Consider the following 17,462-nt stretch of genomic DNA (forward strand, 5'->3'; position numbering starts at 1 on the left):
CAGAACCGCTAGACCACCGCGGCCGGTTTCCAAAGTTCGTTATATTACAGATCTCCCCCCCCCCCCCCCAAGCCTGGCAATGTCCGGAATATATGAAAATGATAAATTACATCAGTACTGGATTCAGCGCTCTCTTAGAAAAAGGAGGATATAAAGAACTTCCCGGCAGAATACAACCGTGTGGGGCACCTTCACTCGAAGCTGTAACCATCCTTTTCAAAAGCAATGCTTCTACACACTGAGCTATCCAGGGAGATGCGTGATCACTCTCGCCCCTCCTCAACAAAAAATATCGGCTCTACTGTACCAACTGTAAGCAAACACGTAGCTAAGGTACGATTGATGTGTTTACCACTGCGCTTGAACCCTGTCTGTCTCTTGTCTGCTACTGTAAGAATCGGACAACTTGCTCGTTAATTTACACAGACTTTCACAATGTCTGCGACAGTAAAAAAAAATTGGATATGATTTTCGTTTATCGTGACTTCGGCTCTAAGAGCAATGATGCGATTGTATGCTGAAAACTACCCTGGTCGTATCCAGCTGCCTCGATCTGCCTTGCAAATATAATAAAATATTTTCAAGTTACCGGAAATGTGAAGGATAAATTACGCCAAGGAAAAAAGATCAGCAACTGATGAGAAAAATGTAAGTAACAATTTATCAACGGTAGCATGCAATTCACATATCACTAAGAGAGAGCTTGATCGTGCTGGTAAGATCAGACAAAGGAGTATTCTACCAATAGTACATTCTAAGGCATTTCATCCTTTTCAAATTTCACTCCACGATTGAAGTAATTTTAGGAATCGATTTCATTTGTCCGAAGGGTGTCTATGGAAACTGCATAATGGTGCGGCTTTTCTATGCAACGCTTTGTTTACAACTGAAACATCTTTTACAAACCATGTTTAAACAATATTTTAAATATACACTAATGATTACCTGAAAACCCAAAACAGCTGAGAAAAGTGGGTAAATAATCCCCGTTCTCTGACTACGAGTTGCATGGAGTTTTCAAGAACATGGAGCGTATTAAAAATGTGTGGATCATCACTTGAATCTACGGTTCAGCTCCTATCCATGTGCATGTCAGGGATCATGTTTCCATTCGTTTGTAGTGTGCTGTATTCGCTACATCTATACCTAGGTAATCTGCTGTCTGTTATTAATAAAACCTCAGGCTGGTACCGTTAGTCGAATTCCTCTAAGGAATTCTCGGGAAGATGTTGGTATCTGTTATTGTTGGTGGTTTTTTTCTCTCTTGTAAATCTTGTTGTCTGGTGATATTCTTAATCCATCGTTAGGTTGCAGATGATTAATGGTTTAAAGTAAATGAATTTATCATGTCCTAGGACTCAGAAACGGCTCCTTGAAATAACCATTAAATTACGGCAATTTGTCCAAGACAGTAAAAGGCTTGTTTTTTAAAGGTACGATCGGTCGCTAAATTAAAACCACAGTGAAAGTCTGATGAAACTTTCCGAAGATGTGTTGTGCAATGCCTCTAGCACGCCCGTCGATCGCGTCACGTCGCATTTTTCAGTTCTGAGCGCACAGTGAATGTGTAAAGTTGCCTAGAACAGTAGTTTCTCGCCAGGAGTGAACTGCGTGCTGTCATTTCTTTAGTTCAAGCTCATGGGTCCCGCCCGATTTCATGCAGCCCACATAGCATAGCTGCCATGCGTGACAGCAAATTGCGGCAATGGAGCAGGAAGTTGGAAGCAGGTCGTACGGACATTCACATTGCAGGCGGTCAGGGGAGGAAGCGAGTGTCAGCCAACGATCTCGCTCAGTGGGTGAATCAGACGATTCGAGAAAATCTTCTACGAACGGAAATTGTGAAATGGCGAAGAGGAATGTTATCAGGTATCGTCTTTCTTTCTGACAATGCTGGGCTGCACACTGCAAATGCAAAAAAGAACCTTGCAGTGTTTTCGATGGGAAGTATTTGATGACCCACGACACAGACCGGACTTCGCTCCCTCTGTCTTTCACTTCTTTGCTCACGTGAACCATTATCTATAAGGACAGCATTTTGCCACAGGCAATGAGTTGCACCTCAGTGTACAGAACTGATGGAAAGCATAGTCGGCTGTCTTCTATGATGAAGGCACTGGAAAGTTGCTGCAACGCTATGACAGATATCTAAGTTGGGGCGGCGACTTTGTAGAGAAATAGATGGAAAGTGTAGCTAAACGATTTTGATTTTTCACAGAGGTTTCCATTTCAAAACTGGTCGATCTTGAAAAAAAAAAACGCCCTTGTCAGTTCATGTACGTGAATTATTCATTTGGACAGCACTGTATGCCTCAGAATTCTTCCGAGTATATAGGTAGTATGACAAAATGAAGCGTACAGAGAACTATTAAGTGCGTTCCTTAAACAGTTAATCTTGCTGTAGAAATACTTTGAAATCTGTTTTTATACGCAACTGAATTCATCGCATCTATATGATATTTTATATTTCAACACTTTGCATGCTAGAACCGCAGACACATGTAGTTCATGCTTGCTGTCTGTCATTTACAGACACATAGAGTGTAGTTCATAAACTGGGAGTAATTTTTTTCGCTTATTAATAGAGAATTCGAGATAAAATACAAATGACAGCGCCGCCCGGACTAGCCGAGCGGTTCTAGGCGCTTCAATCTGGAACAGCGCGACCACTACGGTCGCAGGTTCGAATCCTGCCTCGGGCATGGATGTGTGTGATGTCCTTAGGTTAGTTATAGAGGACTTTTGACCTCAGATGTTAAGTCCCATAGTTCTCAGAGCCATTTGAACCATTTTTGAACAAATGACGGTAAAGTAAATAGAATACGGTAATTTTGCTTCGCGTGCGAAATTTTTAACAAAGCAGCTTTTTCACTCCCTTGTTGCGACACATCATTTCAATGCACAAATCCTTAAAATGAAAGATTTATAGTGCCTTGCTGTAACATTCCATTTAAATTTATAACTCGAAGTCCTCCAAATGACTGAACGTGTATTTATTACAGACATCTATCATTTTATTATGCACTTTATCTTTCTGAGTGGTGTTATGTATGTGCAGAGTTTTTTAGAATTTTGACAACAATCAGAGGAGTGATTTCTAGGATCAAAACCAGACAAATATCCCCTGAAAATATGGTCCATAATGCATTTGTATACAAAATACAGGCATTGCCCAACCTCTGTGTGGCATGTATTTCTGTTTCAACATTTTTGTCGTCTATTAGGCAACATGTGGATGATATGCCGTAGTATTTAAAAAAAAAAAAACTTTCATACTTTCACTGGCGCCAATTTGCACGGTGTAGAGGCCACTAATGATCAACACCGACTGAGCTTGAAGTGTGATGTAACGCGTGCTAAATGACAAGAAATAAATGGATCTGCACTTCAGTTTAGATATACTATGGTTCTCGGTCAACGCCTTCCCAAGATAAAGGATCGAGGGTGAAGTCTAATACTTTCGCGGCATCTATTGATCTTAATCAAATGGACATTCGACTGTAGAGATACGTGTAATTTGTTCATCACATCATGGTGGTTACATTATTATATAAATGACTGAGTCTGTTTTAAAGTACTTCAGTTCTTGAGCGTATAGTAGAAATGAAAGATTATCTCGGGCGCCAAACATGAAAACCCCCTTGAAATATTATTTAACCAGCGTAGAAAAGCATTATTGTAGTCCTAAAATATGCATCTGGCTTTGTAAATCATGTTCCGCTCCCTGCACATAACCAAGAAGTTTGTAGTCATAAAAAAAACGTATACAGTTCTGATAGCTTCACACAATAGAACAAAGTTTTACATATCACGTAAATTGATTGATATTAAGAGAAACACATTTACTCTTACAGTCACTAAGTAAAAGAAACGAATGTCAGCAAAAAACGTTATCAACCATATTATGTGAGTTGAAGTTGGAGCAAGGCGACAGGAAAGAAAAGGGAAGGAAATAATGATATCAGAAGCATTGGGACTTACGTGGAATCAGCGGCAACGATTTGAAATGTGTGCCAGACCAGGACTCTAATCCGGGACCTCCTGCTTACTAGACAGATGCGTTGACCACTGCGCCATAAGGATACAGTGTTCATCGCAAATGCGTCGACTATTTCGGCATGCACCTAGCGTCACCAGTCGGCAGCACCCATCCATGTCCCCCATGCTCGCTGATTTTAGATTCCCGCTGGTGTCTGTTCTTTCGGACATGTCCAAAAGGACAAATGTCACCCGTTCATATAAATGATTACCCTCAATTGGCGATGAATCCACATCCTTCAGTGTGGATACGCAAATATGTCCGACCCCTAGCGGGAATCTCGAATTAGCGAGCATGGGGACATGGAGAGGGGCTGCAGATAGGTGGCACTAGGTGGGAGTGTAGGTCAGCTGGGGAGTGAGCCGATATGGTCCACGCATTTGCTATAAACACTGTGTCCAGGTGGCTGAGTGGTTAAAACAACCGCTTAGTAAACACCATCTCTATACTCGAACCAGGTCAAATACCTGATAGAATTTCTAATCCCTTATGTGGGTAAATGCCCTCATCACGTTCGTAATTCTGTGGATTTCGTAAAGCATCTCGACAACTTAAAGCTGAAAGACTCAGATGTCCTGGTGAGTTTTGACGTTGTTTCATTATTCACCAGGGTGCCTCTTTGAGAGTCAGTTGAGCTTATTGCACAGAAATTTGACGAGAAGACGACCGACCTTTACAGGCACATTCTGACCTCCACGTATTTTCTCTTTGATGGAGAATACTATGAACAAACAGAAGGAGTCGCAATGGGGTGCCCACTCTCGCCTGTGGTCGCGAATTTCAATGTGGAGTATTTCGAGGAGGAAGTTTTGGCATCATCCAAATGGAAACCTACTTGTTTTCTCCGTCATGTGGATGACACGTTCGCGATCTGGCCCCATGGAAGGGACAAGCTCCTAGGCTTCCTTACACACCTAAACTCCATACATCCGAACATTCACTATGGAGACCGAAGCAGAAGGAAGATTACCATTGCTGGACGTCATGGTCAAAAGAAGAGTGGATGGCACTCTGGGCGACGGGGTATACAGGAAGAAAACGCACACCGATCTGTATTTGCATGCGGATACCTGCCACCACCCTTTGCAGGGGAATGGAATGCTGAAAACACTGGTGCAGAGGACGCGCACCATCTCTGATGCAGTCTGCCCCGTGAGTTGGAACACCTCGAAACTGTATTCCGGAAAAACTGGTACTCGGAATGGCAGATCAGACGCGCTCTCTGCTCCATCTCTACCGTGCAGCGTGTGGAGACGGCAGAAGTCACGGAGGAAGAGATAGCCACTGCCTGTATAGCATATACTGGCGCACTATCGGGGAAAATAGGACGAATATTGAGGAAACACCGAGTAGGAACTGTCTTTTGCCCACCCAATAAAAAATGGTGGTTCAAATGGTTCTGAGCACTATGGGACTCAACTTCTGAGGTCATTAGTCCCCTAGAACTTAGAACTAGTTAAACCTAACTAACCTAAGTACATCACAAACATCCATGCCCGAGGCAGGATTCGAACCTGCGACCATAGCGGTTTGCGGTTCCAGACTGCAGCGCCTTTAACCGCACGGCCACTTCGGCCGGCCCACCCAATAAAACACGCGCATTATTGGGAAGAGCCAAAGACGATCTCGGTTTGTGGAAGGCCGGCGTATACCACATTCCGTGTCAGTGTGGGAAGACATATTAGAGAGACAGTGAGCAGCATCGAAGATCGTTACCGAGAACATCAGAGGCACACTCGAGTTACGTACCTCAACAAGTTGGCGGTCGCAGAGCACTGTTTGTCCGAAAATCACGAAATGGACTGCCAAGATACCAGGGTCTTTGCACAGACATCTGAATACTGGGACAGCATCGTTCGAGAGGCTATCGAAATTCGTACCAGGGACGGACTCATCAACCGAGATGGCGGCTATAGCCTCAGCAAGGCATGGGAACCAGCACTGAGTCTAATTAAAAAGACGCTCAGCAAAGATAACGAACGGGCGACCAGGGCGGACAAGGCAGTTCCCCCGACGCCACCACAGACGCCGACGTCAGCGTCTCAGCAACCGCCGAAACGGGGCCGCGGGCGCGGACCGCGGGGAGGTCGCTCCGCTGGGGGAGGGGATTTAAGATGGCCGCCCGCCCCCGGGAGCTCAGATCGTCAGCGCACCTGACGATGGCGACATGTCTGATCGCCGAATTATTGTGCCCGTTGGACACTGGACCGGCATTACACCCGTGGACTGTTCGAGCAAGAAATACGCCGGGAGAAACTGAAGAATCACACCAGCTCGGTAGTTCAGTGTGTTCAGTCAGAGGGCAGGCTGCCCTCCGTAATAAAAAAAAATCTGACTGAGGTACTTGTAACGCAGCAGATTATTACGAGTAGTAATCCTACACTGAAAGCTTAGTTTACCGCGGAGCCAGTAGCAAAGTAGATTTTTGTTCTCATGCTGGCGCAGCTGACGCTGGCTACTGGGCCTAGCGAGCCGTCTACTTGCACAACGCTGCGTGCAAAAAGTTACACGTTACACTGAAAGAGTACTATTATATATTAATCGGTCTTTTTCATACTTATTATACCACATTCTGTAGATAACACAACCATACTGTTAAAATTTCGAATCAATAACATCAGTACTTTTGGAGATATAAATTTTTGCCTAAAACACGTAATAACACGTGAAACTGAGTTAGGGACTGTAATTTGTTCATCTATAGTGCCAATTGAAACTACAACCAAACTAATAGGTTCACATACTCTGATTTTCTGGAATTTTCTTTAGTTTCATTACCACAGATTTCTGATATAATTGAAAGTACATTGGAAAAATTATTATTTCGTCGTGTTTTGGTTTTCGTGAGTGTTGGGGAGACTAAGAGAGTGAATGGAGGACATATGTAAAGTGAGAATGTGATACTTTATTAAAGCTATGTAAATGCATGGCTGATAAAGTTGTTGTGCAACAAGGGAATTTGTGACGTATATCCGAGGGAGCTTGATTCTGTAAAAGACAGCCAGAAGGGGCGTTGAGTATTACATTTATCAGCAATTTATTTTGTGAAAAGGAATAGTTTTCGAATTACAACATTTTTTTCTAAATTACTTGTGGTAATCTGATTGGCTGACATTAGAAATACAACAAGTACAAAAGCGTTCGAGATGGTCTGATTGGCTGCTTAACATACTGGCCAATAGTAATTCAGCGTTTGAATAGGGCTTTGTGCCTCAGACCTAAGAGTCGATACACGCGCTCGGGTAAATACCTATGTTAAGCTGCACTGATCAAATTTGTACCAAAATGAAGAAATTCGCGCGCATGATCGGTTCTCTTGTCGTTGGCAAAAAGTGGTACAGTATTGAGTATTTTGTGAAAGTTCGAGCTTTGGAGTGGTTTATTTTAGGAGAGATTCACGTGTGAACATGTCACGTCCTACATAAACTGCGCGTGGCGTGTTTCGTGCAGATTACGAGACTTTATGGTGAGCACATCTTTACAAAAAGCCTACTGAATGTCTAATGTGTTAACTCACGGGTAGTCGCGGGTCAGTGACTGTTTAGGACGTTCAAAATGTTGGGTCGTACTAAATATCTTCTGGTTGCTTTCAGGGGTGAAATTGTAACAGACACACTCAGTAACATTGCATAATTGATGTCTGGATATTGAATACGGACTTGATAGCCATTTTCTGATCTTTAAAGAAAATAAACCAACTTAAAGGAGATTTTAGACTTTGGAGATTTAAGGCATTTTTTTTTTCAAACGAGTCATGCAAGAATCCCCAATGCTCGATAGTTTAGCTAACTTTCCAGCTACTACCTTTGGACTGAAGTAACGTGGCCTTTGTGTAGTAGGCATTTAGCCGAATTTTCGTCAATCCTGCTTTTGTCGGCTAAACCAGTATCTACCATCGCAGAGCGAAGGACAGACAACCTGAATCCTATCTAGGTAGGTGGACTGATTCTTTAAAAGATAGTCAGAGACCAACTTGCCCCGCCGCATACCGAACCATCAACTGGAATACGTGTCATGTGACGTAAGCCCAGCCAAAATGTCGAGAACAATAACGATCAAATTAAAAAAAAGGAAGCAGGATATCGTGGGTTCGTATGACGGTCGAGCACACATTTTCACTCAACGCATAAGAAAATGCAGAACAAGAAAGCAAACAAATATCAATAATTCACTACAACGCATTGTTAAAAACTGCAGCTCACAGCTGTTGATTTCATATCGGAGCTGTATGGACAGTCGGTTGCTGTTGTCTTAGACGTGTGGGTGTGGCACCAGGCGTAGACGTCACCATCACTGGTAACCTTGCTGACAGCAGATAGAGGAGTCTTGTCCTACAGTTATCAGGAGAGATCCGGAGTGCGTTGGTGAGGACCCGGCTACACTGGAGAGCGCCAAGAAAACAACATTGAAAATAACACATTTTATTAAGCAGTAGTACAGGATTGTCTTTCAAGGCGTCGCACCACAGCCGGGCCAGCAGAGCAGCGGCCTCGTCAGCACAGGAAGGCCGGGATGCGATCGACTTGTAGTTTCACCAGTGCGGTTGTTACGTCATGGGGTGGCCGTCGACCTGTTGACTCTGGTGGCCTCCAGCTTTACGTATACATCTCCAAAGTTCTCTCGTCGAACTCAAAGATTTGCGCTTAAGAGTCATGCACTCAGGTCCACCTGAAGTACGAGGTGCATTCAAGTTCTAAGGCCCCCGATTTTTTTTTCTAATTAACTACTCACCCGAAATCGATGAAACTGACGTTACTTCTCGACGTAATCGCCCTGCAGACGTACACATTTTTCACAGCGCTGACGCCATGATTCCATGGCAGCGGCGAAGGCTTCTTTAGGAGTCTGTTTTGACCACTGGAAAATCGCTGAGGCAATAGCAGCACGGCTGGTGAATGTGCGGCCACGGAGAGTGTCTTTCATTGTTGGAAAAAGCCAAAAGTCACTAGGAGCCAGGTCAGGTGAGTAGGGAGCATGAGGAATCACTTCAAAGTTGTTATCACGAAGAAACTGTTGCTTAACATTAGCTCGATGTGCGTATGCGTTGTCTTGGTGAAACAGCACACACGCAGCCCTTCCCCGGCGTTTTTGTTGCAGTGCAGGAAGGAATTTGTTCTTCAAAACATTTTCGTAGGATGCACCTGTTACCGTAGTGCCCTTTGGAACGCAATGAGTAAGGATTACGCCCTCGCTGTCCCAGAACATGGACACCATCATTTTTTCAGCACTGGCGGTTACCCGAAATTTTTTTGGTGTCGGTGAATCTGTGTGCTTCCATTGAGCTGACTGGCGCTTTGTTTCTGGATTGAAAAATGGCATCCACGTCTCATCCATTGTCACAACCGACGAAAAGAAAGTCCCATTCATGCTGTCGTTGCGCGTCAACATTGCTTGGCAACATGCCACAGGGGCAGCATTCGTGGCACCCACCTGAACGACACTTTTCGCATTTTCAGGTCGTCATGCAGGATTGTGTGCACAGAACCCACAGAAATGCCAACTCTGGAGGCGATCTGTTCAACAGTCATTCGGCGATCCCCCAAAACAATTCTCTCCACTTTCTCGATCATGTCGTCAGACCGGCTTGTGCGAGCCAGAGGTTGTTTCGGTTTGTTGTCACACGATGTTCTGCCTTCATTAAACTGTCGCACCCACGAACGCACTTTCGACACATCCATAACTCCATCATCACATGTCTCCTTCAGCTGTCGATGAATTTCAATTGGTTTCACACCACACAAATTCAGAAAACGAATGATTGCACGCTGTTCAAGTAAGGAAAACGTCGCCATTTTAAGTATTTAAAACAGTTCTCATTCTCGCCGCTGGCGGTAAAATTCCATCTGCCGTACGGTGCTGCCATCTCTGGGACGTATTGACAATGAACGCGGCCTCATTTTAAAACAATGCGCATGTTTCTATCTCTTTCCAGTCTGGAGAAAAAATATCGGAGGCCTTAGAACTTGAATGCACCTCGTACTCACTGGCTCACGCGGGTCGGCTCTCAGCCCCCGTTTTGGAGACAGGAGCTGACAGCATGAGTGACTGCCATAGGAACGGGATAAGCAGTAACAGTGGCCGTCCCTCTCGAAGGCGGATGACGGACAGCATCCAGGTCACGATAGTCAATCCTCCAACAGACCTGCAAGGTGATGGTGTCCTCTGCATCCCATCAGCGCTGCCTCAGAAGTTGGCAATGCAGCTGGCAACTGAAGTGTCCTTTCAGCCGGACTTGTGGTAGACAGCTAGGCGTGTCCTGGGTCGACCTATCACTGGATACTGTAACTGAGACAATGGCTGGAATACCCACTGGTCAGTTGGCAATCAACACTCCGTAACCAGACATTTGTTAAGAGGGATGGGGTATTTGTGTCGGCACTTCCCATGCACTCTGTGACGGTGGGGATGCCTATGACGTAACGTGTCCCGGTTTTCCCTCGCTGTCAGCTCTCTGATTGACTTCACCTTTCAGAGACTTTTTTGATGGTTCAGCACTGAATACTTAGTATTGGGTTGTACATAGCGTTCTAGACGACACTGCTTTGTCAATAGTAAGACGGTGTCTCTCGGCTTCCATTACGTCATTATGATTTTCTTGCAGACTTGGGCGCTCGGTCAACAGTCTGTGGTACGGTAGCATCAGTGTTTGCATCCCCACTCAGCATTTCCCCCTATTTGGCAGGCTGATGGTCACTGACACAGGCAGTTTCGCTTCTGGAAGCTGCCAACTTAGAACTCGGACGAATTTTTACTGTCTATCAGGTATACTGTCCTGGAGCGTGACAAAATGAAAATAATGCCTCAAAGAATTATCAACGTCTTCACATTCTGCACAGCTATTTATCACTACCTTACACGCCAGCGCCTTACATTAAATCACAAACCTTTCCTCAGTGGCCCGTGGAGTAAGACAATGGGATGCTATTTATCTGCTTGATGACGACTTTACACTCGTCAGCACCAACGCTTCGAAGTAAACTGGTGCTGACGCTTGATGGCGCATGGGCCCTGTTGAACAGACATACGGACGTTACGGATACGCTTATATGTCTTTAACTGGAGTTACGTTGTAATGGTTCAGTTTCATCCGTTTTTTTTAATTCCCCGCTAATATACCGATTCCAAATATGAAGCTAGGATAATGAGTTTCAAACGTTTGCTGAGTGGTGGAGGAGGGCGGCAAGTGGAAAGAAAACCTTTTTATCAACCACTTTGTGAAAATGTGTTGCAAGTGAGGAATGTCCCAGCAGCCATGCAGCATGACATCCCGGGTGATGGAGTGCCCGAAGAAGACCAAAGTAAATGCGGTGGAGGCATAGCACATTTGTCATGAAGTAAGAGTCACGCCGACCACAAGCAGACGTTGTTTTCTGGAGAATGAAGTCTAAAAATTTAATGTACAGAGTTTTCTGTGCTGGCTGAATTATCATTGTGCTAGGTCTTTGCTGCTATAACTAATTTATTTAAAGTCTGTTAGAGGTTGAATGATACAACGAAAACTGCCTGTAACTCTCATCAGTAACATGGTTGGAAAGGAAAGGAAAGGAAAGAAACTGTTGATATCAGCTGCATCAGGATTTTATGTGGCATCAGCTACGGATTCTGCATGGTGTCTGTTCTTCGGACATGTCCAAAAGAACAGACACTATGCGAATGATTCGCTTCGATGATCAATTAATCCACAACTTCGGTGAGGATGCATAATTATGTTCGACCTCCACCAAAGGCAACCGACTGTTATGCAGCTCCAACGTGAGGTCAATAGCTATGAGTTGAAGTTCGGAACAATGCGGTGCTGTGAGTGACTGATATTTGTTTACTTTCTTATTCTTAATTCTCTTTTGGCCATGTTGGACCGCAGGGATCTTCACAGTACGTTAAAAGTGTCGTTTGTTAGACTGAAGGAACCGGCACATTTGTCTCACTTCCGTGGAAACAATAGAGAAGTTTTGTTGCAGCCAGCGACGTGTCAGTACTGTAATTTACCTGTACTGTAATTTTGCCATGTGTTCAAACAGTGTCAGCTACCTGTACCACGTGTAGAAAAGTTGGTCACTAATCACACCAGAACTCAGAATCTCGTTGGGCTATGATACGGCGTTAAGGTTCCCTTTTAATTCTCACGAGAAGCGAATGAAATGATGGAACTTGGAAGGGGCAGATAGTTACGTTGCTACAGACTACAACGCAACAGAGACAAGAAAATGAAGCATTGCGTGGGAGCATTGAACAATGGGAAGCCGTTGGGAGCAAGGACTCCTTGATTCAGGAGAAAATAAAACTGTTTTGAGTGTGCCTGCCCATTTCCTCGATCGTGCAGCAGCTAGCCTCTTAGCGCTATTTTCAGGGAAAGCAACCAAGGATGTTTCCATTTTTATTAGTAACGTAAAGGCTGCGGCCAAATTGGGAATATAGTCGGAACAAATGTCCTTGAATATGGCTAGATCAGGGTTGTATGTGACGCAAAAACGTACGTTATGTACCACGACACTCCCACGAAGGCACAAACATTTGACGAACTGACTAATGGTCTAATACACGGCTATCGGAAGCAGAATAGCGCGATGTTCTTTAGGGAAAACCTCAATGGACTATCGCAGAAGCTTGCCAAGTCAGTGGGATCCTTCTCTGAAAAGATTAGGAAAGTGAATTCGCGTATGAGCTAATGCAGACTGTGGAGGCCGATAGAGTGATCATGGGTGAGGCACAGAACAGATCTCTCGATGTATTTCTGTGAGGTATTTCCGCTGATACATCAAGGAAGATCAGAGTGTAGAACCCAAGTGATTTATCTGCTGCCGTTAGGATTGCTACGTAGTTCGAGGGGATCGATGTTGCTACACGAAGACAGAGAGCTCAAGGCGTTTTTTCTCCTGAATTGAAGTGTCTTAGATGTGGGTGCATGGGCCACACCAAGAAACAATGCCATCAGCCCCAGTGCTATGCACGTGGGGAGGTGAGCCACAAAGCGCCTGATTGTCGAAAAAAAAAATACAGGACAAGCAAGGTCCTAAAAGTCAATCGTTAAACAAAAATGGGGTTGGCTCATCCCTCGGACGGCATTCCCAGTAGAACACGAGACTGTAGAAATGTATGCAGAGATGAAGTGTTGCTCTCTAGGCAAAGTAAATGGTATGGAATATAAATTTGTGGCGGACACAGGGGCTCACATGTCAAAAACCAGTCTGGATCTTTTTTGGCAGAAAGGGGCTGTAGTCGACCATGATATAGCTTCCTAGGCGCAGGTGATAATAGTGTGAAGTCCTTGAAAACAGCGCTGTTCATTTGTATAATTGGGAATAAGTGTTTTCTAGAGCATGCAGAAGTATTGCTGCGTATTGGTGAATGGTATTGTGCGGTAGTGGGGCTCTAGTTTTTGCTAAACATCACGCAAAAATTGACCTTTTGCAATGTAGAATTGTGGGACATTGTTTCCGTTAGGGCAACAACTACAATTGTTACACTCTCGCTAGATTCACCACTCATGAAGGTGGTATCCATAAAACTGTGGACACAGGCACTAGAGATCCAATCGTGGGATCGATACTGCAAGGTACAGGGAAGTTGATCTGAGTGAGCATAGATATGGGCCTACCTAAGGATTTATGTTTCAGAGCCATTGGAAACTAACGTAGAATTGGATAAGTCACCCTACTTTCTATGCAGAAGTGACATAGGTGTCAAAGACATGGACAGAGATTTTATGTTTCCAGTCAGTCTTGATAATTTTGGCAAGGACGAAGTGAGTCTGCCAAATGGTTTTACTAACTGCTAATTTCGATATTCTGGAGGAAGACATGGATAGGTCAAGTGAGAACCTCTGCCACAAGCAAACCATCAGTACATCTGCATTAAGTGAGAAAGTGAAACATTTACAGGGAAATTATAGAGAAGCAATGGAAGCTTTGTTACTGCAGTTCATGAGTTTGTTTAATCCGATTGGTCCGTTACCAACAATGCCACTCATGCAGCACAGAATACCAACAGGGACCAATGCTCCACTGTACGAGATCTCATTTCGAGTTCCGAAATGTATGCAACTGGTAATGGAAGAATTTATCGGCCTGCAGCTAGCTGACGGCATTACTGAATATCGTGATAGTCCCTTGGGGGCACCTGTAATTTTGGTCCCAAAAAATCACCATATGACACTAAAAATACAGATTTTTGCCATGACTACCAGTATCTCAATGCACGAATGATCACCGATGCACAACCAATACCAAACATAAACAGAGGCTCTTGACAACTTGGGTCAGCGTAAGCAGCTCTCCACTATAGATTTAAAGAACGGATATCGTCAAATGGAAATAGCGTCAGAAGAGCGACCAGAGACAATTTTTTTCTATTCCGGGAGGTCATGTCCAATATCGCCAACTGCCGTTCAGACTGAAGAATGCACCTACCACCTTTCAGAGATTACTGAATGGTGTTCTTAGGGGACTAAAACCGAAACAATATTTGATCGGTTTGGATGACATCATAGTGTTTTCAAAGGACATGGAAGAGCATGTACGACAGTTCAAGGAGGTATTCAAAAGACTGAAAACAACACGAATAATACTATGCATCGATAAAGGTCATTTTCAGCAACAGGAGTAAATTATCTTGGGCATATGATTAGCAAAGAATGCATGGGAACAGATCCACACTTGGTCTCAGAAATTCAGAATTTTTCATCGCCAAAGACAATTAAAGAATTTCAGCGTTTCGTCGGTCTCTATAGTTATTTTCGTCGATTATTATAGGACTTTGCAGAAATTCATGGACACTTGGACTATTTGTTACAGAAAGGAGAACAATTTGAATTGTCTACCGAATGTGAGATGGCGTTCGATGCTTTTAAGTCAGCACTGACATCAGACCCAATTCTGATATCCCAAAATTTAGAAAAAGAATTTATTGTGTTTTTTTGATGCAAGTAAAACAGCTCTTGGGGTTAGGACAGAAATTGGTGGTAAAGAGAATCCTGTAGTATATGCACCTCAGCAGTTGAAGAAAGCAGCAATCTACGGTATTAAGTACTTCTGCTGACCAAAAGTTTAGGGTAGTGATGGATCATGCTACTCTCAAATGGTTGTTAGAACTGAAGGATCCTTGCAGGTGATTAACGAAGTGGGCACTCTGAGTGAATTTCATGATGAGGTAATACACAAGCCAGTGAATAGCAGAGCAACGAAGTGCAGATTATAAGCGTTAATACTGCAGCTTCCTGGGACGAAGTCATGGCACCATATGTTGTCAGGCCATGGTGGGTGTGGAGTAACTGATAGAGGAAGTGCCGAAAAGTTTTGGTAGGGGGCTATGAAACAATTTGTCAAGCAATATGTCTGGAACTGCGTACCCTGTGCGCAACAAGCTGACCTTAGCCACCAACCGATTTCATTACAACATCTACCAGAAGCACCTAAAGCATTTGAAATGCTTGATATTGACATTTTGGGCCTGTTTAATAAAACACAACCAAGAAACAAATACATATTGACTATAACTGAGATTTTCTCAGTTAATGTAATGGCTGCAATTCGTGACCAAGAAGCGAGTACAGTTGCTCAAGCATTAGCATATAATTGGTTGCTCACATTTGGCATTTTGAACACATTAATTTCAGACCAGGGCACCAGTTTCATGTCCGATCTTGTGAACCCATTATGTCGATTGCTCTAAATACGCAAGCTGCGAACAAGCCTCTTCCACCCTCAAGCCAATTGAAGAAAACACACAGTTCATCACAAGATTTTGAAGGTGTTGAAGTATTACGTTAGCAGTACCCATGAACATTGTAACGTACATTTAAATTTTGTAATTGATTCAAATGGCTCTGAGCACTATGGGACTTAACTGCTGAGGTCATCAGTCCCCTAGAACTTAGAACTACTTAAACCTAACTAACCTAAGAACATCACACACATCCATGCCCGAGGCAGGATTCGAATCTGCGACCGTAGCGGTCGCGCGGCTCCAAACTGTAGCGCCTAGAACCGCTCGGCCATCCCGGCCGGCAAATTTTGTAATTCTAAAGTCCATACAGCTACTAGTCTTCTGCCATACAAAATAATATGCGGGCAGTTCACCTTTGAAAGCGATGAAGCCAAAGCTTGGCTTGGGTCCAACGTCAAGCCAGTAAAAAATTTGCTAAGAAATTGAGACATTTGGCAACAAGTAAAATACAAAAATACAAAAGCCTTATAATGACAAGGGCATATAGGGCTGCACATTGGGAAATTACCGGTATACAGTAATGAGTATTAGTAACAAATCCATATACACCAAAAGGTAAAACATAGAAATTCCTTACCCGACACCATGGACCATACCAAGCAGCACAATGATGTCACCTATCAATGTTAAAATACAGATTACAACGAAGATGGATTATTCGCGTGGGAAGTATTTAGGCTTTTTAAAGGAGCTGCCACTGAATTGCCACAGATACCAGCAGGATCTGCAGTACAGAATGCGAAGTCTCGTGGAACAAAGCAAAAATGGATGACTGATGACCAGAGTAGTCTAAAATGCCTTTTGCACTTAGGGCACATCGATGGATAAGGTTTCAGATTGTTGTTTGCATATTTTTCACTTCATTTGTTCTTGCACAAATTACTAGGAAGTAACAGTTTTATTTTGTTGTATTGATAATACGTTTTAAAGTGTTTTTGTTATTTTTCATTATCCAGAAATCGATACGATGTTGCTTTTGTATATGGAGATCTAGTTTTGTTGATGTACTCTCGCCTTCGGAAGGGAGGGAGGCGATAAGTGAAAAAGGCTCCTTTCTCTCAGATCTCATATCAAAATTAGTGCAGGTACGGGCCAAAGATGTATAAACAGTTTCAGACCAAAGAGATGACTGTGCCCTAGCTTCGTTGGAAGATCTATAGAGATTCCAGAGTGAAAGTGTTACGATGTGCCCAAGTAGGATTATACAGACTGCCATGCAGGCATGCGAGGTCCACTTATTCCCGGGAAAAGCAGAAGTAAGTGAATGTCGAAGGGAAGTGTTAACGCCATATACACATTTCCAGAGAGTAGGCAACCAATGGGTCTACCCAGTTTTTTTATCAGAAATAAGCACAGTAAACCTATAAACACGGGACACCTACCAACTACCAGCTACAGCCACACTTAAATGGGAAAACCTATGCAGTACTGGCCCGAGAAGCCACTAGCGGTATTTCCTGCCCAAAACATAACCTTCCTAAACAAAACTCTGAATCCAGACATTCTGCGCTCACTAGACGGACTAGTACCAATGCAGAAATGTTCCTGCACATACAGGAGTACTCCGATAGACAACACCATAGTACCACAAGTATAGCATGACATCTACCAGCGCTGTAGTGGGTCACATTGCGAATTGTGTAATCTACTCCTGTCTTAAATGAAAGTTAGTGCACCGCTCAGATTTATTTGTGCACCAAAT

The sequence above is a fragment of the Schistocerca cancellata genome, chromosome 7 (assembly GCF_023864275.1).
Source record: "Schistocerca cancellata isolate TAMUIC-IGC-003103 chromosome 7, iqSchCanc2.1, whole genome shotgun sequence".
Classification (NCBI taxonomy): Eukaryota; Metazoa; Arthropoda; class Insecta; order Orthoptera; family Acrididae; genus Schistocerca; species Schistocerca cancellata.